Below are 25,691 nucleotides of genomic sequence, written 5' to 3' on the forward strand. Positions count from 1 at the left end.
GAAAGTTGAGAACAACTGGTCTAGACCAACAGCCAAAAAGAATTAGAGGGAACTTGGAAGATATTCTGGACTTTGAGAAATCTTTCAACAGCATCAAAAGATAGAAAAAGGCAGCTGAAGCAGTTCCTTCCTGTGCGGTCTGGTTTATTTAGGCTTAACTCAGGTCAGAGTTCAGGACCCAAAAGTTTCTGATAGTCCTATGAACAACTATGCTTGAGGAAAATTTGGCTGACAATCATGTGTGTGAAAGTACTTTATAAACCAGTAAAGTTTCAAATTAATTTATAAGATCTATGCCAAAGACCAAGTGTATCAGGAAGAACAAGACAAATTAAGGACTAAACATGGGTCCCAGATGTTCTAAAACAGTCCATCAAATATTTTATTTTATTCTTCCTAAAAAATTAGTATTTGGGAGACCACCAACTTCTAGTTCAGCAAATGTTCCTAATGAATGCACAGATAATCCATAAAAGAAATCATCAAAAATTGGCCACAACCACATGACAATATCCAGCCTAAATACCTCTTGCACCCGAGATCCTCCAAAAGTTGATTCTGATTCCCTTGGGTGGTATTCCAGATTTACCAGTCAATTTTAGGTGAGCAGCTGTCAACACAGGCCCTTCCCTGAGGCTCTGGGCACTTTTCCTGGATGAAGTGACACATTAACTCATCTCCGAGTCAGTGCTTATTTGTTCTTTGCAACCACTACTTCCAACCTCCCATACCCCTGGCCCCAACACACGACACTGTCATAGCACCATTACACATCTGCCATCCTGGTCTTTTAATTTTCATGAAATGAAAAGTAGGCCTTCCTCCAAAGGCCCTGAAAGCACTTTCGTTATACCTTGCTAGAACATTCCCACTGAACACCAATAAATAAACAAATTCACAGTGATGTGCAAACAGGGAAGAACTAGGCAGCCAATTTCTAAGCAATAATTATAATTTAACTATGAATTCTGGAGACAGGGACCCTAGAGGTGGAAATTTCAAACATGTAAGTAGAATAGACATTTCAGCAGAGCCAGAAACATACAATTTCCTTCCAATGATACCAAGAGACCACCAGCTACACCAACTTTAAAATCTACGCAACCCACTGTGCAAACATAAAGAATCATCCTAGAGGGACTAGACTACTAGAGGGACATGACTGACAACTCTGTAACAACCTCGCTAGTAATCTTCTGAATTCATCCACTAACTGATCCTTTATTTGTTCAGCAAATAATTATTCATTTTCTAGTCAGGGTTTGGCAATGTATTAGGTGCTACAAGGTGCACAGTATTGAATAAGGAAGTTACAAAATCTTTAAGGAGACAGGATAGCTCCATAAATGTCTAATAAAAGGATGGCAGGCATGTGCGATGGTGCTATGACATATGAATAGTTGAATAGAAGTGGCACATAGGACACTGGAGCTTGGCATACAAAAGACTGAGTTCTAGAGCTCACCTTTTCTCTCTCCAACCTTGAGCAAATCCTTTAACCTCTTGAAGCTTTAGTTGTATCATTTCCAAGATGATTAGTACCTACTTTGCAAAACTTTTATGGACCACCATATATGTATGTGTATTTACATAAGTACCTTATCACTAGAAAAATATTTGAATATATAAATGCTAATTTTCACATACTATTATTAAAAGAAATAGCAACAAAGTTCTATGGGAATTCAAGATAGAGGAGACTGATCCAGTCTAGGAGTCTTTTCTGGACCTAGTGAAGTGATGTCTGCAAGATACAAAGGCAGAGATGAGGAAGGAGAAGAATCTTCCAGGAAAAGGGATGTTTGTGGCAGAGGCATGATAGTAAAATCAACCAGACATGTTTAGAGAACAGCAATCTGTGTAATCCAGACCATATCTGTGTTGTTTCTCTTGTACAATAAAGTCTGAGAGTTTGCCACTGTGTGCTTACGTTGTCAGCACTATACAAACAACTCTATAAGGTTTTATAACTTTGCATATCAGTGTCTAACAGTTGTATTCACGTTGATGTGTGGTGGTGTCTTACTTATTATTATTATTGTGTGTTTTTGTGTGCCATCACAGGCGTGTTGGAGCTTGAATTAGAGCAACAAATAAACATTTGTAAATTTCTTGTCAAATTTGGCTAGAGTGGAAGTGAAATCAGGAGCATGTTAATCCAAGCTTATGGGAATAATCCTGTGAAGAAAACAGCAGTGTACAAATGAATTAAATATTTTTCTGAGGGGAAAGAAGGCAGGTGATGAAGAGAGGTCAGGGTGGCCAATAATGAGCAGAACTGATGAAAACATTGCAAAAATTCATCAAAGTAAGTGTCACAATCATTGGTTGACCATGATAAGCATGGCAGACCAAGTAAACATTGATAGTGAAAAAGGAAAATAGTAACTGAAAAGCTTGGGCAACAACTCATGGCTCTTGAATCAGGACAATGCACCAACACACATGGTACTGTCCATGAGGGAATTTTTAGCTAGTAAATAAGTAATTGTATTGAAATATCATCTCTACTCACCTGATTTTTGCCACCAATGACTTTTTTCTTTACCCAAAGATAAAGGAAATATTGAGAGAAAGACATTTTGGTGACATGAAAGACATGAAGGGTAATATGATGACAGCTCTTTTCTGAAAGAGTCCCCAAAGTGCTTAGAAGGGTGGACTAGGTGCTGGCATCTGTGCACAGCTTCCCAAGAGGAATTCTTCTAAGGTGACTGCAGTGATATTCAGCAGTGAGGTATGTAGCACTTTCTCTAGGGTGAGTTCATAACCTTAATTGTCAGACCTCATATTTTCAGCAACTAGAAGTATCTGACACCTATTATGCACTCAATAAAATATTACCTTCATTGAATGAATAAATAAATGAATGAAATGCTGTATGTTTAGCAAAGGAAGAGACAAGACATTGCTTGAGAAGAGCTGGGAGGCAAGCTGGAGACAGAAGAACCATGAATGCTATTCTTCTGATCTTCTTCCAGGAGACAAATATATCTCTAGTAATGAGGTATCTTAATTGCATGTCATGTTCCCAATAAAGTCTCTATTAAATCCCAGGTCACGTCCTAACATCTTAACCTGAATATTGGAATCCTACCAGTCTTCCTTCCATGACCGTGAGCTATATTGAACTGATTGGCAAGGTCTGACCTGAAATCTTTCAGGGGCTTCAAATAAGATCAGCAAGTTCACTCACTTTTGTGAGTATCAGTCATAGCCAGGCACCTAGAAAATATTCCAGTACTAATTCTTCTCAACATGAACCTAAAAAGAGAATGTGCTTTGGATCATGAAGACAAAATGGGGAAAGGATCAAGCCCTTCCACAGATGCTCGAGCTCATGATGCTCAGAGAGGCAGAGACACCCTCCTTAGGGACCAGACTGACTCCTGCACAGACAGGTGCTGTGCTCACCAGCTCCCCCACATACCCAGTGCTCTGCTTTACAATAAAGTGGGGTTTCCAGCCACACTGTGAGGCAGGGGGGGAAGATCACAGGCTTTCCTTAGAATCACACAGGTGCCAATGTTTGACTGGGCACATGACTTAACCCATCTGAGCTAATTTGCTCATGTAAAGTGGGGATAATAGAAAGACCCCTGGCTCTCCACAAAGCCCCAGCATACAGCAAGAGCATATTTAATGTTAAATTCTTCTATCATTTGGGTTCTGCACCTGTAGCTCAGTGGGTAGGGCGCCAGCCATGCACACAGGCTGGCCGGTTCGAACCAGGTCCGAGCCAGCTAAACAATGACAACTGCAACAAAAAAATAGCTGGACATTGTGGCAGGTGCCGGTAGTCCCAGCTACTTGGGAGGCTGAAGCAAGAGAATCGCTTAAGTCCAAGAGTTGGAGGTTGTTGTGAGCTGTGACACCATGGCACTCTACCGAGGGTGACAACGTGAGACTCTGTCTCAAAAAAAAAAAATAATCCTTCCATCATTTGGAAAGAGGGATGGCCATAGAGTTGGGTTTTTCCCCAATTACTTCCCTGTCTATATCTGAAAGAAAGAAGGTTTTGTGTCCTTTCAAATAGAGAAATGCAAATCTCAATGAAGAAAATGTAAATGTACAGTGGGAAAAGATCACATGGGAAATAAAACACTTCAGGTTCTAGAACAAAAACTATCAAAACTGAATGGTATTAGGAGAAATGGTGAAAAGTCAAAGTGGGAGAGAGCAAAGAAATGATCAAAATGCCAAATAAGAAAGACTGTTCTTGCACAGGTCTACTGAAGAGATGCTCTCCCAGTCAGCAAGGCCCTGCACATGAGAAGGAAAGTGACCAGGTCTGGAAGAAGAGAGACCAAGGCAGAACACTAAGAAAAGAGGTGTACTGGGACTGCAGAAAGGGACGGGGTCCAGGGAGCAAACATTAGCCTTGAGCACCAAGAAGCAAGAGAGGAGCTGAGGCTGAAGACACAGCACAGCAGCACAGCTCCACGGGAGGGAGGTGGGAGGGACAGGACAGGGCTGGAAAGCTACAGGGAGCCCTAACTCCAAGTGGACAGCCTGGTCAAGTACACTCAGCGTCTGTAAGGCCCAAGGTAAGGAAAATATACAGGGAAGGCAGAAAAGATCTACTGCCATGTGAGGCTCCCAGTGGGTAGAGCAGGAGACCTGACAGGTGGGCGTCTTAACCCTACTGCACAAGTGCGTCACTGAGACTTAGACAAGGGAGTGTGTTCAGCACCACCTGCCCAGAGGTAGTAGAGAGAAGGAATTGGATCTGGATCTCTCTTACTTTAAAATGTGAACTCATCCACCATCCCACACCCCTTTTAAAAACCCTAAAATCAAATGTTTTGATGGTTGAAAGGAGTCCACTTCGGGAGCACAGGGCAAGCATTGAGAATGGAAGGAATACACTGGAGTAATTGTGTCAATAGTTGTCTTTATAGTCACAACTCACCCACTGATCCCAGTTTAAGATCCTTGCAAAATTCAGAATGCCACCTTCACATTCCAAGTCCCCGGACACTCCAGGAAAAGCCTACTTCCAAAGTCTCTGTTGTCTTTTTCTCTTTTTTCTTACAAATCTTTTCCAAAAATAGAATGAGTCATCAAAGGACATGAACCCTAGTATGGATTTCTGGTGGTGGTCAGGAAGAGGATAGGGTGAGGAATTGCCTGTACACTGCCTTCTATGAAGAAGGCCGATTTGGGAATCCCAAAGTCAACATGTTATTCTCAACTCCATTCTTGACTACCTGAGTCATCCTGACCAGGGCACTTGATTCCACAGGTCCCTCAGCCAACACCCTGGCTATCAGCATGCCTCTGATTTTACCCCAGGCCTACCTACCTTGAAAGGTCACAGTGACCCTTGAAGAGACAGTGTCCTTCAAGTGTGTCAGCAATTCAGAAACTGACAGCTTCTAAAATAGCTGGTGTTTTGTTGGATGTCCTCTGCCTTCAGGAGGAGTCGTAGTGTCACCGAGACAGCAGGATTTCCCTGCCAAAGTTCCTTCTACCCTCCTCCCCATACGCACTGCACTGTCTCTGCCCCTCTCAGCATAGGAAGACTTTGAGCCCTGGGGCCATGGCATTTAAGCACTGTCAGAGTTCCCACTTCAATTCCCGTAGTGGTGCCAGTACAGCATCTGTCATGATGACCCAGCCTGAACTGTATTTAGAAGCTTTGAACATGGCACCATGTTCCAGCCCATCTCAGAGTGACAGGAGATTTCCTGAGCACCTGGGCTTGCGATTCAAGCACTCCTCTCTGGGAATGGGAGCCAAAATGACTTTCCCCTGATGGTCTGTTTCCTTCTCAGGATGGTGCCCTCCATCAGACCTCTCTTCTCTGAGAGTCGCTCTCCACCGTTGCTATTACATAATGCTAGTTTAAAAATCCATACTTTTATAACGCTTGTAATACATGGAAGGGGAAAGAGAGAATAATGGGAAAATCAATCATAAAATGAGTTGAGCACTCTGTTTACAGACTATTCTCACAAAGATAAATTTCTCTGGAAACAGATTCTGGGAGTGCTCAGAACCTACCAGATACTGTGGGTGAATAAAGAATGCGTCTCTGTGACTCAGTTGAGTGGGTCGGGGTGTAATAATTCTCTTCATCTTCTTGGCAGCATCTATCTACATTAGCCTATTAGAGTCCCCTCAAATTATAAGTTAATTCTGATTAGCAGTTAAAAAATTAAGTCCCATTTATTTACTCGTCAATGTTAATGTCTACCTAGACAGGCAGACCCATAGTCACCCAAACACTAATCAGGTGGGCTGTGAGTCATGAGAGTTCCTACATACAGTGGGTCTCGGTTCCCTGGAGGATAGAGCAGAGGAGGAAAAAACGGCTTTTTCCTAACTGAACCCCAACTCTCTGCCTTGGTGTCCCTGACCAGAGTCCCATGGAGACACCCTGTCATTTAAAAGGCATCAATGTTTGGCCTCTCCCCATTCCTGGACAAAAACCCAACACTCAGAGAATGTGCCTTTAGGATCATGGCATCTAATCCATTCAAGGATTATTCTTCACCCCCCACCCCACTGCTTACATGGGTGTGTTAATCATCACCTCCCTTTGTTCTGTAATAAATTCAACCCTGGCTAATTCCAAGCTTCTATGCATCACTGGAATTTAAAGATGGCATTTTGACAGGTCAGATATTTAGAGTCTATGGACCACCAACCAGTCAAAAATCTTAAGTACTTTTAGGAACATGTGGAAGTAATTTTTTCCAAGAATTCACAAGTCTGGAGGATGAGATCTTATTGATGGCATATGAGCTGTTGTATATATTAAAGTATTACTTTATATTCCATAGTCTACATATAATCAAAATTAATTTAACAGTGAAGGCACATTTTCTTTCTCATACCAAGTATTATACAAGTGTTATTGGATACAAACTACACTGGGGTATATACTATATAGCATCTTAAAAAAAAAGACAATAAAATTATAAGTGAATATGCAATGAGTATATATTTAAAATATAAATGTTATAGGCTAGGAAATGGCATATAAACCAGACTTTTTTGTGACACTGGCTATACACCTACATTTTAACTATAATCATTTCAAATGAATTTATAAAGAAAAATAGAAATGTAGTCCATAAAATATTAGTTTCTAATATTTTTAACAATGAAGTTATTAATTTTAAAGTCAAAGGGTAGGCTTTGGGGGTTCATAAGTCACCTAAAGTTATAAGTTAAGTTTGTGAAAGCTTGTCATCTTCTGGGAAGAGGACGCATATGATTTATGGGTTCTCCAAGGAGTACAGGCCTTTGAAAAGCCAAGGACCACACTGGTTTGACAGGTTTATTTGAAGTGGGACAAATTTCCACCTTCCTAGGCTCTCTTCAGCCAGATATTTACAACAGGAAAAATATTCAAAACAAAACAACACAGGTTACTAGTGGTGCATCTGAATAAAAATATATTTTGCGTCCCTTAGAAAGAAGAAGGGGCTGTGTTTCTATGCGTAGTAGTGAATATCAAATGGCCAAGTGAGATCACCTCACTTTCTCTGCAGATTCCCTTATTTCCCATTTATCTTGGTTCTAACCACACATACATGTGTATATACGTGGGGTAAATTACAATCCATACCAAATCTTTGGGGCAGTAGGTAGATTATACATTATTTTGAAGCAAATGAAAATGGAGCTTTTCTTTTTGACTTTGTTGCTTTTACTCTTTTTTCCTCTCTCACTACCTCCTTGCCTTATCTCTCAGAAGAGCTGTCAATGTCCAGGAGCCCCAGACTTGCCCAGACTCTCTCTCCTTGGGTGCCCAAGCCACAGCAAGTTTGCTATTGTGGGGTACGCAGTCTGGCCCCTCACTAGGTATGTCGGTGCTCCTGAATAGTGGTCCCCACACCTCAGGAGAAATATCTGTAACCCACGTCCTCTAAGGCAGTGCCTGCGTGTGGCACTGGGGCTGAGAGGCAGCTCCCCAGGGAAATCCGGACATGGTATCAGTGAGGCCTGCCAAGGCTTCCCTAAAGGCCATGGCCACCAAACCTGCCCGCAAGAAGAACATTTTGGTGAGCTCAGTTTGTTTGCTACCAAGAACGTCCCTGCCCTGACAGCTAAACGTCTATTTTTATCACACTGTGATGCTGACAACTCTGCTGTCATTAAAGTGAATGACACACAGAGTCAACTCTGCATTATTTGTCTTAGAAGGCAGAAGGGTGAGTCCTGGTCTGACTCTTCCTAGAGACATGACCTTGAGGAGAGCGACCCACCTATAAAAGGAATCTCCCTGCTTACCCCACTCCCAGAGTCATCAGCACAGTAAAAGGATGCAGACGAAAGCACTGTGAACTGGGGAGTGCCCCGGAACTGTGAGTTTTCTGCGTGTCTAAACACTGCGCTCAGTTGGTGCTTGGCAAACCCATGGTGCGCCCAGAGACAGGAAACAGAGACACCCAGAAGCAAGGCCGTGGCATAAGGAACCTGGATTCGCTCATCCTCGCTTCCTCCCGTTTGTTTCATTTACTCTCCCTGAGCAACTCTTGCCTTGTCTGTAAAACGGAGATGATAATCACTTGCTCCTCTGAGGAAAATGACCAGAAAACATGACCTTCCCTGCATCTCTGTCCACAGCCTATGGTTCTGTGAGATGTGAGCAAGATGTTGTAGTGATGTGGGGCCTAGCAGCCAGGTTTGCTGGACCCCATTTATCCTTGGGTCTCTGAACCACAGCACCTTCCCACTTCCTTAGTGGTGGCTCAGTAAATAATCACAATATAATGAGAGGCTTTACCATGCTAAGTGTGTTTCACTATATTTTGATTCTCTGTTAATTAACACATGTAGCAACATTTCACTGATCAAGCAAAATAGCCCACCTTTTAATGGGGGTAGGCAGATACCACCTTTATTTTTTGTTTTGTTTTGAGACATTCTTACTTTGTTTGCCCTCAGTTGAGTGCCATGGCCTTACAGATCACAGCAACCTCAAACTCTTGGGCTCAAGTGATCCTCCTACCTCAGCCTCCCAAGTACCTGGGACTACAGGTGCCCATCACAACCCCTGGCTATTTTTGAGACCAATTTGGCTGTTCTCTAACTCCTGAGTTCAAGCAATCCACCTGCCTCAGCCTCCCAGAGTGCTAGGATGATAGGTGCAAGCCACCGTGCCAGGTCAGATATCACCTTTAAATGGTCAGACTGAAGCCCACTTTGGGAGACTGGCTTTCCTACATACCCTGGATATCAAGGTCACTAGGCTGCAGGATCATTATTAGAGTCAAATGGTTTGAATTATTATCAGCAACAGGAGACTTTACTTGCTCCAATGGCAACATGTTTCCTGGAGCCCCATGGGATCCTCAGACCCGCAGGGCTGTTCTTCTGCTACTCTTGAGTGAAAGGAAAGCTAGACCCAGGGAACCCTCAGGTTTTGCACAAAGCAGCTCGGCTTCTCTCTGAGCCAACATTCCTCTCTCTTTTGTCCTCTGGGCCACGGTATAGGTCTCTGCTCAAAGCATACTTCGCTTCTCCTTTGCCCTCCAGAGTCACTGTTGTGGCAAGCCTGGATATTTGACACTTTTTGTCAACTCCACAAGGAAATGCCTAATGATAGATGCTGCTGTCAATTCCCATTCCTCCAAATGACCTTCTGAAACAAGCCGCTTGTCGCCTCAGAGGTAGCGACCTCCCTTCCTCCACAAAGGTCCTAATATGGTTTGAGTTGTGATTACACATTTGAATTCAGCTCCCACAAAACTATGTATCCCTCAAGATAAAGGCTAATGCAGTCCTTGGAAGAAAGAATGTAACATGTTTCTTGTCATACTCCTAAACTACTCATAAAAGCTTCCTTCTTGTCATTATTTACAATTTCACGCTGAGCCGATACGGTCTGTGATAAAATACATCCTCGTAAGCATGGAGGGCAAATGAGTTTCAACATGTATGTCAACTCTGGCCATTTGGTGGTGGCAGGTAAGAGTGTGAAGTTGAGAACCCTAAGGCCCAAGCCAAGCTTAGAGGGAAGGGTACCAGATTGAGTAGTGATGGCTGCCATGGTCATGGGCAGAGAGTAGCAACACGTGTGTTAAATTCCCCACTACAGTCAGTCTAAGGTTTCTACCTTAGACATGAATCAACTGTCACAGTATCCATCTTACCTGCTTTCGGGGAGTAAAGAGTATTATAACTTTATGTTATTCTTTCCAACTAGGCCAGGTTTTCCAGAGGCATCAGAGAGGCCACTCATCTCTCTCCTCTAGTGTTAAGGTCATCATGTTAGCAAACTTCCTCTGCTCTGACACAGTTGTGGTTTTAATGGAGAACTAATGTCTTCATCAGTATCTGTGCTATTTCACACTTCATTTCCTCCCCAACTCTTGGATGAAAACCATCTGGTCTTGGTGATTTACTTTGTGGGAGCTTCTTTCAAGTCCATTTCCTTCTCCAAGAATGCCAGGCAAGCATTTTCAGGGCTCCAGCTGGGGAGCACCCAGCCTTGAAACACCAGTATGCGATCAAGGCATTCACAAAAGCCAGAGACCTTGGCAGGGACCTGGCCATGAGGTCCCTGAGCTGAGGCCCTCAAGTGTAAGGATTCAGAAGCAGCTGCTATTTTTCTGCCTCTCTGTTAGCACTAGTTCAGTGGCTCGAGATGGTCCAGATTGCCAGGATCCTGGAACTGAGAGCAGACAGGAGGAAAACATAGACCTTTTGAACTTGTGATCCATAGTTCAGGTCGTCACCAGATTGCTCAATGAATTTTACAAAGTCTCAAGATGACCTCAGATCCTAAACTTCTTTTATATGACCCCTAGTTGCAGCAATTATCTAATCCAGCTTCTCTAAGACATTACTGATTTCTATTCTGTGGTCCTTAAGACACACTTTCACTTAAAATAATTTAATCTCCTAACATCTGGCTTGAAAAATCAACCCCTAATATGAGTACATAATAAATACTTTAAAATTCTGGCTACTCAGCATAACTCAGAGGCGTGAACAGAGAGGGTGAAGGAAAAAGTGTCACAACTTCAACACAGTTTTTAAAGGACTGCTCTTGGTGGGTAAAAGTACTGCTACTTGGTAATAGTCACCCAACCTCGGGGTCTAGGCATATATGGCTTATGAAGGAGACGTTTCTCTGCTGATTTGAGATCTGTGGCTTCACTAAGGTAGGCCCACCTCTGACTTGTTCTCCATTAGGAGGGGACAAACGAAGGATTGAGAATGAAGGACCCAAGACAAGCCTACCAAGGCTAAGCCAAGGCTTGCTATCACAAAGAGAACCTCTTTCTTCATGCATCCTTCAGGCAAAAGCCCACATGATGTGGTCCCATTTTGGCCTTAAACATAGCTTAAATGAGGACAAGAGGCATGTTAGACCATTAACGTATCAGCCACTAGCAACAGAAGAAAATACAGAAGCGCCTTCCCTCAGATCAAACTCTGAATGCAAGGCCAGGCCTTCCCAGAGAAGCCTGTTTGAAAGTTGGCACCAGCCTGAGTTGTATGACCTCTGAGGAGGTTTTGTTATTGCTGTTTTGTTTTGTAAATGAATATCTGGTATTCATACTGTGCTAAGTATGGGCCTCTTTGTACTATTTCCAACAGGAAAGCTTTACCCAGAATGCCAGAGTCCAAAGACCATCACGAAGAAGAAGAGGAAGAGGAAGAGGAAGAGGAGGAGGAAGAGGAGAAAGAGGAAGAGGAGGAGGAAGAGGAAGAGGAGGAGAAAGAGGAAGAGGAGAAGGAGGGAAGAAAAGAACAGCTTCAGTTTCTCAAAGCTTTCTGGCACAAAAGCCAAATATGCTTTATATTTCTCCTTGGCAGAGCAGGTGGATCAGTCTGAACATCAGCAGGTGATCTTGGTTTCTTGCTAAATGAGGCAATAAAGGTTAAGAAAAAAAAGTGCCACATGTCACTGTAGCATACTGAGCTGACATCTATTGCCCCCCTTCCCCGAAAAAGCAATAAATGAGCCATTTTCATACCACACAAATGTAAAACATTTAAGGACAGCTAGAATCATTACACAATTCAGATGCCATTTAGGGATATATGGTAAGAAAAGAACACTCCAGAAAACAAATGACTAGAAACTACGCACTCTGACTACACCTTTAATGTCATAAGACACCTGCTTTGATAGGAAAGAAAAGATTTCTTACGCAGAGACCTAGAAATGTCCAAACTCCAACTGTCTTAAGGATAACAAAATAATGGGAAATGAGTTTATCTCCCAATGTGGCAGATTCCTCCCTCCATTGGCTGGATAGTCTAAATTTCCGGATTCGTCCTACATTCAGTTCTATAGGGCTCTACACACAGATACCAGCCTACGTGCAGTTCCCCAGAATAAGCAGCAGAGACATCTCTCTGCTACGGACTAGGAATAGCTTGGGCTGCCCGACTTCTCCCAGCTGGAGAAGGGCCACTGGAGGGGTTTTGAGTAACAACAATAACCGTCATTGGCTCTGAGCCCAGGCCGGGAGATCTGTGGCATCCCAGGCCCTGGTACTCCCCTCTGCTGGCAGGGTCTCCAAATAGTTCTTGAGCTGTCTTTGGCAGTCATTAAAGTTCACCTGCTGTAAACACAAGTGCCATTTTCTGCTTTGCCTCATAGCCTTGGTTGCAACACTCCATTGTTCCTGATTCCAGGTGGCAAAACCTAAAGGTCACCATGAACCAGAGCCAAAATTGCTTCCTACTCCCATCCCTGCCAATTTGCACCACACACTCAAAGGTCACCAACTTGTTGTCAGTTCCTCTAGCCTGGGCCTTACTGCTTCTCCACACCTACAGCCCCAACAAGATTATATCTGTTCCCTGTGCCATCCCTACTGCAAGAATAAAAGGCCCTCTTCCCACAGGGTTAGTAATCTGAATATGAATCCCTGCCAGTGCCTTCAGCTTGCAGGATCATAGGGCTGTGGTGGAAGATGATATACATACACCTGACCCTTCAACAACATGGGTTTGACCTGTCCAGGTCCACTTACACACAGATTTTGTCCACCTCTGCCACCCCTGAGATGGTAAGACCATCCCCCCTTTCTTCCCCCTCTTCAGCCTCTTCAGCTTGAAGACAGGGAGGATGACAACCTCTGTGATAATCCACTTCCACTTAATGAGCCAAAAATATATTTTCTCTTTGTATGATTTTTTAATGACATTTTTCTTTCTCTAGCTTACTTTATTGTAAGAACATAGCATATAATACCTATAACATACAAAATACATATTAATCAACTGTTTATGTCATTGGTACAGCTTCCAGACAACACTAAGCTATTAATAGTTAAGTTTAGAGGACTCAAGTTATACACAGAGATTTTTGACTGCTCAGGAGGCCGGTACCCCTGAACCTCACATTGTTCCAGGGTCAAATGTATACTATAGGAGTGCAACTTTCTGAAAATAAAAAAATATATGTATTTTCTGGGCTTAAAACTAACCAGGTCTTCAGAATGAAACCATGACTTTCAATTCTCAGGTTTTTTTTTTTCTTTTTTTATTTAATGTTTTATTAAAGCATAACTGTATACATTTGTGGGCTACAATGTGATGATTTGATACACAATGTGGAATGCTTACATCAAACTGATTAACATAGCCATCACCTCACTTACTTATTTTTTATGCTGAGACACTTATAATTCACTCTTTGTTGTTTGAAGCATGCCCTTGTATTGTGCACATTAGGCTTACATGTGAGTTCTCATCTCACTCTCACTGAGTCAACGATCATAGGCCCACTCTTTTTGTAAGACATTTTACAATCCTGGGGTCAAAATTGCTTCCAGGTGTTTAATCCCTCTTTCTCCTTGGCAGCCTTCCCTAACCAAGCCCGACATACCTGCACCTGCCCAGACGTGGCACCTACATCAAGTACGGCTGAACCAAGTGGGCTAGCCAGACAGAGGAGGCGGGGAAAGAATATGAGCTACTTTCTCGCTCCCAGAGCTAACAAGGACTTCTTCTTCCTTAGCCAAAAACCTACACTAGGACCCATAAAAGGCAGAAATTAAGCATTTCTTTTACTTTAAATTCAGCCATCTCAAAACTTAAGTGATGAAAACCACCAGGAAAGAATGCCATTAACCAAAGGCCTTCAGCACATAAAGGAATGGTGTGTCCTGCGTTTGGGTCTACCCTCTGCTCGGGCTTCTTAAAGCAGAATGAAAATAGGGAAGGCAGCCACAGAAGGAGGCGCTTCATGTTTTTTCAATATATGGACCCAAAATTAACATTTTTCCATGTTGCCAGGGACTGGTTTCTGGAAAAAAACTGTGGCCTGCTACCTGTATCTCTTTAAGATTTGATTTTGTGACCAAATTCATTAAGGCTGCTGATATTTTTTAAAGACTTGTGATTTTTTTTTTTTGGTTGTCCTCAGAAGCTTACCCTTATAAATAACTCATTGGAATTTATTTCTCAGAGTGTGACTTTTTTTTTTTTTTTTTTTTCAGTTTTTGGCCAGGGCCAGGTTTGAACCCACCACTTCTGGTATATGGGGCCGGCACCCTACTCCTTGAGCCACAGGCGCTGCCAACTCATTGGAATTTAATTCATTCTGAATATACTTTTTTATTTTAACCACTTATAATACCCATTTCAGTCAGCCAAACAAATATAAAGTACAAGATAGAATATAAATCTGAAATATAGTACAAATATAAAATATAATATAAAAATAAGAAGACATAAAGTAGTGTCTAGGCATATTACCACTGCTCCATACCCCCAGCAGAAACACAGGGCCTCTACCATCTCATTTGCTCCCAGCCTCCCATTGTGGGCCATGGGACCCTCAGAGCCTCACTCTTATTACAAATAAAGGTAAAGATGACTTACTCAAAATTCTAACTCCAAAATACATTTTTAAATATGATTTTATTTCATAGCTCAAATGGTAAGATTTCAGATGGGAATAGAAGATAGAAAAGAAAGGCCATATACATACAGTACGTATAATGGCACACACATGGGAATTATCTGAAACCCATGTCTTCCTAACCCCACACTAACATTTTATACACAAGATTGTTTTAAGTTTCTTTTTTCTCAAGTTTATTGGCCCTCGTCAAAAACACCAATAATTCTCTTCACAACATGAAATTCTTTATAAATTTTTTTATGCCCCCTACAAAGGTAGACCTTGTTTCAGAAGATCTGAGTTAGATCTAACTAAACAGTTTGAAATTCATAAGGCCAAGGTATTGTGTTTATCTGGACACAGAGTGGCCTTAACATGAATACTGTAAGCTGTTTATAGTGGCGCTTGCCCACTCCTCTAACTTCTTATAACCAGGAAACCCAAATAAGGCCAAGGACCTATTTCCCGAGAATCATCACGTGACAGCCAGGCAGTGACCAGGAGAAGTGCTGACCTTCACATGGACAGTAGGAAGGCCGTCATTCTGATCAGTCACTTTCCAGTGAACCATCAGAGCCTTCTGGTTTTCCTAATCTGTAATCCTCCCAACTGTAATGGGAAGACAAAATGTCACAAATCAATAGTCTGATGAACCTTTGGAAACCAAGGAAAAACTAAGGAGTTTCCCTGCCTGGCTTGCCAAAGCAGGGATCAAAGGAAGCTTGGAGTGTGTACAACATCGCAGCCCTGAAAGGTCAAGTGTTTGGCCTTTCCCTGGTCTCCAATAATATTGAATACAACAGAAAAATTAAGATCAAGGCAGTTCTAAAAGCACCAGCCTGTCTCCAGGAGATCCCCAGGCAGAGTCATCATCTACCAGAAGCCAGATAAATGCCTGTTAACTTGAGGGTGGGTAACATGCAGCAATGGCTACTCAGAAGCCCTACAACATGAATCCAGAAGGAGGAAAACTCATAAAGAGCCAAGGAAGAGATGTTGATGCGGGCTCAGGACAGAGTCAATGAGATTCACTGTGACCCAGCTCTCAATTAAGCATGGAGAGTCAATTACCAAAAATAGCAAGAGAGCTCAAGTGCCTACAGGAAATTCTGACCCTCTAACTTAAGGCAAGCACGGTAGGACCAGCAAATTTCAAAGACAGGAAATATTTCTGGGATTGATAACACAAGCTGATATTCATTTCAGATTTTGGATTTTCCAAATCCTACTGTTGCTTTCCATAATTGATACACACAGGCTTCTCAGCTGGGAGCACTACAAGATCCAATAGATCCTTGTTCAGCAAGACCTTCAAGCGCCTCATCATAAAGACCACAGAGTCCCAGGGACCTCCTTGGCTGGAAGAATGATAAGACATCAAGCTCCAGGCTTCATCAGGCCCAAAAGTGAGGACAAAGAAGGGAGCATGGAGAGTGTAAACCACTCTTCCAGACTCCATCTTTATGGCAGCATAGCAGTCACCTACATGATATCATTTTAGGGCTGCCAGAAAGGCCCCCATCCCCCAAGTTTGCCTATGGCTTACCATTGGAGATCATCTAGGTCAGCCTGTAGGTAGCAACCCCTTTTAACTGTATTAAAGGTTCTCAGCATTAAGAAGGTTGAGAACCACTGATCTAGGCCATGGTTTTATTTTTCTTTAAAAGGGAGTCTTTAATATATTGAACTCCCCTTCTCTTTTTTTTTTTTTGAGATGGAGCCTCAAGCTGTCGCCCTGGGTAGAGTGCCGTGACATTACAGCTCACAGCAACCTCCAACTCCTGGGCTCAAGCAATTCTCCTGCTTCCGCTTCCCAAGTAGCTGGGACTACAGGCATCTGCCACAACACCCGGCTATTTTTTTGGTTGCAGCCGTCATTGTTGTTTGGCAGGCCCGGGCTGGATTTGAACCCACCAGCTCGGGTGTATGTGGCTTGTGCCTTAGCGGCTTGAGCCACAGGCGCCAAGCCTGAACTCCCCTTCTTTTAAAATGCTATTTGGGCCAGTTGTGATGGTTCACACATGTAATCCTAGCACTCTGGGAGGCAGGGTAGATCACCTGAGCTCGGGAGTTTGAGAGCATCTCTACTAAAAATAGAAAGACTGCCAGGCATTGAGGCAGGCACTTGTAGTCTCAGCTACTTGGAAGCCTGAGGCAAGAGGATCGCTTGAGCTCAAGAGTTTGAAGTTGCTACAAACTATGATATCACAGCACTATTCCCAATGCACAGGGTTAGACTCTGTCTTAAAAAACAAATAAAATAAAATGCTGTTTTCCTTTTAAATAGGAACAATGTGACTTTAAAAAATGTTTAGGAAAAGTGAGATCTGGAACTGCTATAGTGATTTTGTTTCTACAAGGGAAACTCCAGACCCATTCCAGGGTTATGAGGTTAAACTAACACAGAAAAATTTTATATTTACACAAGTCAACAAATCTCACTGTATCTCCTACTTCACACATCCCAAGCCAATTGGGATTGTTCCTGGAAACGAATCAATCAGTAAATAATTACTAAGCATGTACAAAGGGGGATGCTGGTGAGAACAACGCGGGGCCCTGCACCCAACCCGTTCACAATCTAGTGTGTAAGACAGTGCGGAAATATCAAACTGTTAGGCCAGAAAAAAATCCTGGTGTGCTTTTTCTGCTAGGCTATGCTTTCTCTGCTAGGCCCTAGAAAAACAGCTTTCAGAGCAATTTTACAAAGAATAAGAGCTCCCTGCTCCAGGGCAAATAAGGAGCAAAAAAAGGCAGAAAATCACATAAAGAGGTACTCTTCTGCTTCAACTCCCTTCCCCCGTTCTAGACTCCATGAAATGCTTGTGTATGGAAATTTAGGGAGACCCCAGGCTTAGTTACAGCAGCTCACTCTTCCGTATGTGGGTCCCACAGACAGTGATAGGCTAGGTTTAAAAAGTCATCTATTAAACAGTTCATCCTTCCAGGCAAGGTAAAGGGGCACAGAGTTCGTCCTAGGTTTACAAAGACCTCTTGTCCAAATCGTTGTAAGCTGTGGGTCCTGCCCTCCTTCTCCATACATAATCACCTTCTCTGAATTGCTACAGACTCATTGTTGGCATCCATATAAGACGGTGCAGAGCTAGACACTTTCCTATGGTATTTGCCTTGGCTTTCATATATGTTCTTCTTGTCTCTCCCTACCAGACACGAAGATTAAGGACCATGCTCATGTTCTGTAGAATCAACAAGTGCTAAGCACAGAGCTGAAAGGCACACACTGAGTTAACTGGGGCATTTATTGTGATTCTTAGCAAGCATAAGATCAGCTAACTACCTAAATCAAAATAACACAGCACGGCAATAGTGTGAATCACACCCAGGTTTGCAATGCCAAACCAAAGCACAATAATGCATTCAAAGAAGGTGCACTCGCTTTGATGATGCCTTTTCGGGGTAAATACAGATAACATCACATAAAAAAGTATGCCGCCTAATAAAACAAATGACATCCAGATAATTGACTTTACACGAATCCAAACCCCAACCTCAGCTTGAATAGTCTCCCATAAAAAGAAAGAGTTGATGAATTAAAATGTGATCATATTGTTTAGGGCTGGGGCAGGAAAAGTAACGAGCCTGAAATGTCTTGTTGCACTGGAAGGTAAGGAAGTGCTCAGAGAATGATGGAGGCATGTCAGGAATGAACACACAGGCGGTCATTTAAAGAGTCTCCCGCATTGGCTGAGATAGGAACAATTTGAGTCGAAATAAATAGCGATACTAATAGTTACAATCTGTCAAATGCAAAAGGAACTCAAGAATCCAAAATAAATACATACACAAGGAAATAAAGGAAAAGTCTTTCTTATAGTGGGAGGCCAACTCATAATTATAGAAAGAATAACAGAGCTTATATAGGCATCAATGAACACTAAAACAGATGAGTGAAAATTTAATTAGGAGCAAAATGCTTAGTGTCAAATATCTCCCCATAAATTATTTATCCATTTCGAAGTGTAACTAACTTTGCAGTGGCGAGAACTGACTAACACCACCTGAACCAACATCAGTGTGCTCCTGACATGGTACACAGAGGACAAATCAGTTCTGGGGTATTCCACCCAAAAACGGATGACCTGGATTTAATCATCAAGAAACTTCAGATAAATCCAAATTGAGAAATTGTCTACAAAACAAGTGTCCATGCATTTTAAAAGATAAGAGAGTCAATAAAGACAAAGAAGGGCTGAGGAACTGCTCCAGATTAAAGGAGATTAAAGGAGCACGATTCCTATCATTTAAATGTTGTGTATCCCCTGTGATTCCGATACTAAAACCCAATCACCAATGTAATATTAGGAGGTGGAATAAAAGAGATCCAAGAAAGCTGCCCCTTCTCCACTTGAGAACATAGCTACAAAAGCCATCTATGAACCAAGAAGAGAGCATCTCTCATCAAACGCTGAATCTGCCAGCACCTTGATCTTGGTTGGACTTGCTAGCCTCCAAAACCATGAGAAATAAATTTATGTTTATAATTTGCCCTGGTGGTACTTCCATTATAGCAGTCTGAATGAACAAAGGCAATGAACTTACATCAGAAAAGAAGAATATTGTTAATGAATATTAGGATAAATGGTAAAATTTTATTATGAACTATGGATTAGATAACAGATTGTATCAATAAATGAGGTCTCCAATTAACTAACAAATGGTTAAGAAAACATCAGAATTGTATGTACAAACGTGTGGCCAAAGAAAGCAAATGGAGGTGGCGCCCAGGGCTCAGTGGTTAGAGCACCAGCCACATACACCCAGGCTGGCGGGTTCTAACCAAGCCCCAGCCAGCTAAACAGCAATGACAACTGCAACAACAACAACAAAAAATAACTGGGCATTGTGGTGGGCACCTATGGTCCCAGCTACTTGGGAAGCTAAGGCAAGAGAATTGCTTAAGCCCAAGATTTTGAGGTTGCTGTGAGCTGTGATGCCATAGCACTCTACCCAGGGCAACATAGTGAGAAAAAAAAAGAAAGAAAGAAAAAAGAAATCAAATGGAGAAAAATATAAACAATTGGTGAAACTGGGTAAAAAGTATATAGGCAAGAGTTCCTTTATAGATAGTTTCTGTACATTTTTTGTAAATTTTAAATTATATTGAAATTAAAAGTTCAAAATTTTTTAATTATTTTGGAAAAATATCCACAAGATTTTGAAGAAATAACTGTATCATCAGAAAGCTGAAAGACATTCGTAGTCATTCAAGTTAGATTAAATGTGCTGACACTTTAAAATTATAGAAATCACAACAAAAGTTTGCCTTATAAACCTGAAGCTTCAGAATGGTTCCTGCCTGCCTCCATTCATATAAGAAATTTAGAAAACTAGACTTAGTTATTGAATATTATACTTACTAATTATTGCAATATTGGACAAAATGCAAACTTTTGTGGAAAAATGAGAATAATTAAGTGTTGAAAATGCATCCATGTGGGGCGGCACATGTGGCTCAAGGAGTAGGGCGCCGGTCCCATATGCCGGAGGTGGTGGGTTCAAACCCAGCCCCGGCAAAAAAGAAAAAAGAAAATGCATCCATGTATTCAGCAAAATTCAAGAAAGAAAACGAAGAATTTGGTCAGCATTGGACCAATCTGCTACATGGTCAGAACTTGCCCCTTTAGCTCAGCAAGATGCCTTGGCCCAATGCCCTCACCTCAAACCCAGAAGTTGGGGTTTTCTTTTCTTTTTTTTTTTTTTGAGACAGAGCCTCAAGCTGTCACCCTGGGTAGAGTGCTGTGGCATCACAGCTCACGGCATCCTCCAACTCCTGGGCTCAAGCGATTCTCCTGCCTCAGCCTCCCAAGTAGCTGGAACTACAGGTACCCACCACAATGCCTGGCTATTTTTTGGTTGCAGCCATCATTGTTGTTTGGCAGGCCTGGGCTGGATTCGAACCCACCAGCTCAGGTGTGTGTGGCTGGCACCTTAGCCGCTTGAGTGACAGGCACTGAGCCAGAAGGTCGGGTTTTCTTAAAGCATGGCTAAGACCAGAGTGACACAAGTGAGGTGCTAGCCTGCAGTGTAAAATGTAAGGAGACACCAAAAATTCATTAATTGAGATAAATAATATTTTAATGCAACATTATTAAAAAGCAAAATTAACATAAAGATCCCTAATGAACAAAATTATCAAAATATGAAATGCCAAGTGCAGTGGCTCCTCCTGCTAGCAACTCAAGAGGGTGAGGTGGGTGGATTCCTTGAGGCCAGGAGTTTGAGACTAGCCTGGGCAACACAGTGAGACCATTTCTAAAAAAAATAAGAGCAAACCTAGCCAGGTGTTATGGTATGCACCTATAATCCTAGCTACTTGGGAGGCTGAGGCAGAAGGAACTCTTGAGCCCAGGAGTTTGAGGCTGCAGTTATGATGACACCACTGCACTCCAGCTGGGCAACAGAGTGAGACTCTCTGTCCAAAAAAAAAAAAAGAATTAAATAAAGATAATGGTATGGATTGGACATTTGCCCCCCGCCATTCATATGTCAAATTCCTAACCCCTGATATGACTTTTAGAGGTAAGGCTTTGGGACATAATTAGGATTAGATGGAGTCTGAGAGTGGGGCCCTAATCCAGTGGAGCTAATACCCCTGTAAGAAAAGTCACCAAGGGGCCTATTCTCTCTTTCTCTCCACCATGTGAGTACACAGCAAGAAGGTGGCCATCCACAGCTCAGGAAGAGAGCCCTCACCAGAAGTCAGCCCTACTGGGCCTTCCCTGGGATGTTTAGCTTCCAGAACAGGGAGAACGTAAGTCTCTGTTTCTTAAGCCACTGAGTCTATGGTACTTTGTTGGGGCAGCCTGAGCAGATTCATGCAGACAGGGTCAGCATTATTGATTCCAATATCACTACAGTATTTTAATATGCTGTTTGTCATGGATTTCTTTTATTACTTTTGAGTTTTTAACATGCTGCACTAAAATACTATATATCTTGATAAGTGAGGTGAGTTTTGCCTCACCCTCGTCTAGGCCCTGCCCTAAGAAACACAGTCCAGGGCTTAACTCAGCTCACATCCCCACCAGCCCTTCCTCACACAGCAAAGTTGCCAAACTCTCATGGTTTCTGGGTCTAACAGTGTCTTGTCCTGTTTGGCCATGTTGAGGTGCTGACTGATTCCCTGCCAACTCCACCTGACCTGCCTTCTCTGTTCTCTGATGACCTGGTTGAAAGAAGGAAAATATGAAGCAGCTGTCTCATCCTAGGAGCGGTAAAGAGAGAGGCTGGAATAGTAAGTGAGAGAGAAGATTCACAAAAGGTGAGTGGAAAAGCATGGTCAGGATCCCCGTATCATAAACACTAACTAACAGGGAGTCTCCCTCCCTTGGGGAGAAGATTCTCTACCCATTATCAAAAGATGTAACATCTTCCATTAGATTGACTAGAGTGACACATAGGAACATAGAGTGGATTTTTTTTTTTTTAGATACAGTCTCACTGTTCCCCGGTTAGAGTGATGTGGCATCATCATAGCTCACAGCAACCTCAATCTCTTGGGCTCAAGCCACTGTCTTGCCTCAGCCTCCCAAATAACTGGGACTACAGGTATCTGCCACACACCCAACTAATTTTTCTATTTTGAGTAGAGACCGGGGTCTCACTATTGCTCAGGCTAGTCTCTGAACTCCTGAGTTCAAGAAATCCACCCACCTCAGCCTCCCAGAGCGCAAGGATTACTTACAGGTGTGAGCCACTGTACTCGGCCCACAGAGTGAAATTAAACACACGTTCTGGTAAGGGACGTGTGGGAGAAGGTGGAAATAATGGGAAAACCCAGTGTGGAACGGAGGGAGGGAGGTCACAATTCCACACCTCCTCTGCACCAGGATCTGGGCTGGGCGCTTCCCACATTACCTCACTGAACTCCTCACTCTGAAAGCTGGGCCTGGAAGGGTACCTCTGCCCCACGCCAGAGAGCATCCAAGGTAATGAGAGTGTGCAAGAGAGGCCATCGGCTCTTCTCTGGAAGGCAGAAAGCTGTGTTCTGCCAGGTGTTTAAGGCTTCTGCCTCTGACCATGAAATGTATGAGGTGTCTCGAGCTGGTGCCTAAGAAATGATGGTCCTTGATATTTCCAGAATCTGACCTCTGTCAGCGCTGCAGGGGCTCCGGTCTCTGTAGCTGGGAAAAAACACACCATCCCTGCCAAGCTGATCCGAGCCCTCCCTCCCTCCCTGGAGTTATTGCTACTGCAGCACCTGCTGTGCTTTCCATCCCCTAAAATCACCTCAACACTCTGAGCACTAGCAAAACGCAGAGCTTTGTTTTCCAGAATAGTGTCGGTCCCACTGCAGCCCCATAATTCATCGTTGCTGAATAGTGAATGAGCTCTGCTCAGTGAGCAGTGAGAGAGCTCCATGTGAGAGAGGCTGAAGGAGGAGAGGAAATCTGACTTCAAAACCGGAGTAAGGCACCGGTATCTGCAATAAATTCAACACATCCAAAGACACTCTCATTAAAAGTGGAGTTAGAGGCTCGGCGCCTGTGGCTCAAGCGGCTAAGGTGCCAACCACATACACCTGAACTGGCAGGTTTGAATCCAGCCTGGGCCCACCAAAAAACAATGACGCCTGCAACCAAAAAATAGCCGGGCATTGTGGTGGGTGCCTATAGTCCCAGCTCCTTGGGAGGTGTAAGGCAAGAGAATCACTTGAGCCCAGGAGTTGGAGGTTGCTGTGAGCTGTGATGCCACAGCACTCTACCCAGGGTGATAGCTTGTGACTCTGTCTCAAAAAAAAGTGGCATTAGAAGCGGATTTCTCCTCCATGTACAGACACCTGGAATCCTGGAATATTTTGCTTTCACGTGGAGCAGAGAGGCATATTTCCTGTGTGTCCCAGAGAGCAAGAAGCCCTCGACTGAGATCAGCTTCTCTGAATCTCCAGCACTCCAAGAAAAGGCCCAGCAACTTGGAGATTGGCAAGACAAAGGCAGGGCTAGCTGAAGATTCCCTGGAGCAAAACCAAACTTGGAGTGAGGAGAGAGAGATGGAGATGAGAAAGACAGAAGGCAGAGCTAGGGAGAGAATGCATGGCAGGAGCCTGTGGTTGAGTGAGGCAGGATGGGGGACCCCCCCAGCTATTTCTGCCTCTGCTTTTGGTAGCCTCTCCATCTTGCTGTGTTTATGGGCCTGACATGACTTTCCACCCAAATATACCTGCTAGGGTTGTGCTGGAAAACTTGCCACCTTCCACTCAGTTCAGATTTCATCTGATTCACATCAGGAAGCTCTGGTTTCAAGAGCCCCAAGCATTTTTGCAGCTGAATGGCAACAACTGGATGCAAATCAGACCCAGAGACACCTGCAGCTCCGCACCTACTGCACCTTCACCTCACCTTCTCATGCCTGCCTTGGGTGGCCAGACTCTGTGACCAAGCTCCTCCAGGCTTTGGTGTTCACAGCTGCCAGCTCCCCAGGATCCCAGAAGAGGGAGCCAGTCCCCCAAAGTGCCAAAGTTTGCACAACATGGGAGGGTGGTGACCAGAAGAGTCAACTGGAGAATGAAGGGAAGAACCACAGGGAAGACCTGTTCAGGCAGGAAGCACAAGGTTTAATTCAGAGGAGATGATACAGCCTCCAGGCAGGCTATTGAGTGAGCGGCAGCGTCTCCCTCAGGGTTGGGGCTTCGTGTTCCAGAGCTGAGCTGAGCATGAGGAAAGAGGGACAAGTGGCCACTCTGACTCAGTCATCCTGAATGTTTGCTTTGAAGGGGGAGGGAGGGTAAAGCCATGGTCTGGTCAACACAGCAGTGGCTTGAAGTGCAACTTAATAGTCCTGGACTTGGCCCAGGTCATCCTGTCCATCTGAGGGAGGAGCAATTTGTCACTGCTGCTGTCATTGAGGCTAGGTGGCCATAGCCAGGGATCTGCAGGCAGCACCATTAGCAGGAAAACCTGGGGAACAAAAGAAAGGGTATGGCAGTGGTGCCAGGCTGTAGGGGCAGCAGGTGAGGGCTGACCTCTGGGGACTGGGAGCTTGTATAAGGTCTCTTCAACCCAGGCTCTGTCCTCCCACAGACTGTCCATCCCCTGTAAGGGCACCATCACCCCATGTTACATTTATCTGATTCTGTATGTGTTCTCAAGAGCAGGGACCATGCTTATTCATCATGGTGCTCTCCAGCACCCAGTACCCTGTTTGCTGAATGAATAAATGAACTAGTGCTATGAGGAAAATGTGATTGATGAAAGCACATCAATTTTGTAGCCTTGGCTCGGTGCCTGTCGCTCAGCAGTTAGGGCACCAGCCACATACACCAGGGCTGGCGGGTTGGAACCCAGCCTGGGCAGGCTAAACAACAATGACAACTAAAAAAAAAAAAAAGCCCAGTGTTGTGGCGGGGAGCTACAGTCCCAGATACTTGGGAAGCTGAGGCAAGAGAATTGCTGAAACCCAAGAGTTTGAGGTTGCTGTGGGCTGTGACGCCACAGCACTCTACTGAGGCAGACATAGTGAGACTCTGTCTCAAAAAAAAAGAAAATTTATACCCTCATATTAATATGAAATTTAAAATCAATCAATCAATAAAATCCAGCTTCCTGAGCCCTCCCTCTTCAACAGTGACAGCCTAAAAAGGACGAGAAATGTTACTCACGAGACTCCTTTATTTTACATGTGAGACTACTGAGGCTAGGGGAGAAGTGATTTGCTCAGTCTCCTGTCTAGTACTGGCAGAGCTGTGAGCAGTAGCTGTCCTGCCCAGTTCTTTCCCATGATAAGCTGAGTCACTTCTGTAAACATCTCCTGAGTACTCATCCCAAGGGAGCCCCTCTGCTGAGTTCTGAGAGGAATGCAGAGATGGAGAAGGCCTGATCCCTGTCCTCAAGGTATGTGTGGTCTA

General features: G+C 43.5%; 1 protein-coding gene across 3 annotated transcripts in view; it reads right to left on the reverse strand.

Moving 5' to 3' along the window:
• The window catches only part of TBX15 (T-box transcription factor 15), a 112,219-nt gene that overhangs the window by 59,361 nt on the left and 27,167 nt on the right, over positions 1–25,691 (reverse strand). The window contains exon 1 of one of the 3 annotated variants that reach the window (XM_053592750.1): positions 5,306–5,487. The exons of the other annotated variants lie outside the window; for them this stretch is intronic. The gene's annotated coding sequence lies outside the window, so the exon portion shown is untranslated. Of the gene's footprint in view, positions 1–5,305; positions 5,488–25,691 lie in introns of those variants that run through there. 3 annotated transcript variants of the gene reach the window in all.

Source organism: Nycticebus coucang, chromosome 5 (genome assembly GCF_027406575.1).
Source record: "Nycticebus coucang isolate mNycCou1 chromosome 5, mNycCou1.pri, whole genome shotgun sequence".
NCBI lineage: Eukaryota > Metazoa > Chordata > Mammalia > Primates > Lorisidae > Nycticebus > Nycticebus coucang.